Raw genomic sequence first — 1,534 nt, 5'->3', positions numbered from 1 at the left:
GCCCGGCCGCCCGTGCGGCTCTCGCCCTCCCCGCCTTTGGGGCTGCGGGCAAGCGGGCAGCGTTTGCCACCGTTATTTATCGCCCGTCGGGGAGGAGGGGGCAAAGTTGAATGTTCTGTGCTTGTTACGTGGCTGTCCCAGCAGCTTGCAGGGACAGCTCATCCTAATGGGTTCCCCTTTTATCCCTAAAAGCACGTACTAGGCACAGGCCAATCTGCCTCCCGCTGGCAGCGGCGAATTTGGTTGTTGAGGAGGAGAAAAGAAGGTGAGTGCAATGTTAACGATGTTGCCAGCCAGGAGTTAGTAGGTCAAGAAGCTTTTGTTCAGCCCGTGCTGGCGGCGTGCTCAGCGCCGTACGAAACGAGAGGAAAGAAGCTGTCCTGGTCCCACGGGTTTGCAATTGAAGTGGGACCAGACAGTTCGGCCCTGGCGCCGGCGGCTGTCGTGGTGCCCTGGTTACAGCTTGACAGCGCTCGGTTTGAAGGGACGAGGTCTGGTGGCAAAGGGCTGCTCGGGGCTGAAGGGAGGGGGAGGAGAGGCCGAGGAGGGTGGGAATAGGGGGAGATGGCTCAGGATCAGGCCCTGGGGGCTGTTCCCATCGTTCCTCGCCAGCATCCGTGTCCCGAGGGCTCGGATGGAGGAGCCCGGGGGAGCTGGGGCTGGGGCGGTTTGAAGGCAGCCGCGGATCCCCGTGAGAATCCCCCCGTTTCCCCCCGGGGCGGTACGGCCTTTGCTCGTGGCGGTCACGGCTCTGCAGGAGGCCCCTGGCAGGGCTGGACATGCCCCGGGACAGCGCGGGAGCCATTCCCAGGGCCTTTGCTCTTGACTACGAGAGACGGCAGGTTTAGCAGCCCCTCTCCATGAATCCCACTGCAGCTCCGGTTCCTTCAAAGAACCCGCGAGGAGCCAGTGGGAATTTCTCTCCTGGACGGGCGAGGTGGAGCTGATGCCTTTTCAAGCCTTTCCTGTCCCCTGGCATCCGAAGGACTTGCAAACACAGCTGTGTTTGGGAAGTAAAAACCTTCCACATCTCGATGTTGTCTTGATTTTGATTCAAGCGAGGGAAGGGCTTGGGCTGGGCTATTTTATCTTTTGTTTTCAAAGTTTTTGGCAAAAAAAAAAAAAAGGCGCTGGCTGTTTTTCATCCAAATACCACTGCAGGGAGAGGGGGCAGGGAGGGAGAAGCAGCATGGCTTATTGCACGTAAAAACGCTGACAATGTCAGGGAGCCGTCCTGGGAAAAATATCTCTTTCTTGAAAGGAGAAAGGGGGAAAACCAGCAAGCTTTAAGGGTTTTTTTGTTGTTGTTGTCATTAAGTAAGACAGGAGAGGTTTTTGCAGCTTCTGACAATGCAAATGCATCCCCCCTCACTGTGGAGGGGGTTTGCATCAGTCTTTATGGAAGGCAAGTTTGAGGCTGACACAGTTCATTGCTTGGAGTTTCCACGCAGACCAGCATCCCTGGGACAGTCCTCCGTCCCCGGGGCCACCGGGGCGCTGTGAAACGGGGCTCCATTTCCTGCGGCTCCGCAAC

At 57.7% G+C, this 1,534-nt stretch overlaps 1 protein-coding gene across 3 annotated transcripts in view; it reads left to right on the top strand.

Moving 5' to 3' along the window:
* The first annotated feature begins 190 nt into the window (after positions 1–190).
* Positions 191–1,534, top strand: part of PEMT (phosphatidylethanolamine N-methyltransferase) — a 42,168-nt gene continuing 40,824 nt past the window's right edge. For all 3 annotated transcript variants that reach the window (XM_009326210.1, XM_009326208.1, XM_009326209.1), the window contains exon 1: positions 191–265. The gene's annotated coding sequence lies outside the window, so the exon portion shown is untranslated. The remainder of the gene's footprint in view (positions 266–1,534) is intronic.

Source organism: Pygoscelis adeliae, unplaced genomic scaffold (genome assembly GCF_000699105.1).
Source record: "Pygoscelis adeliae isolate BGI_AS28 unplaced genomic scaffold, ASM69910v1 Scaffold456, whole genome shotgun sequence".
NCBI lineage: Eukaryota > Metazoa > Chordata > Aves > Sphenisciformes > Spheniscidae > Pygoscelis > Pygoscelis adeliae.
The sequence above is the reverse complement of the archived record's forward strand: the minus strand, read 5'-3'. Positions and strand labels throughout refer to the sequence as shown.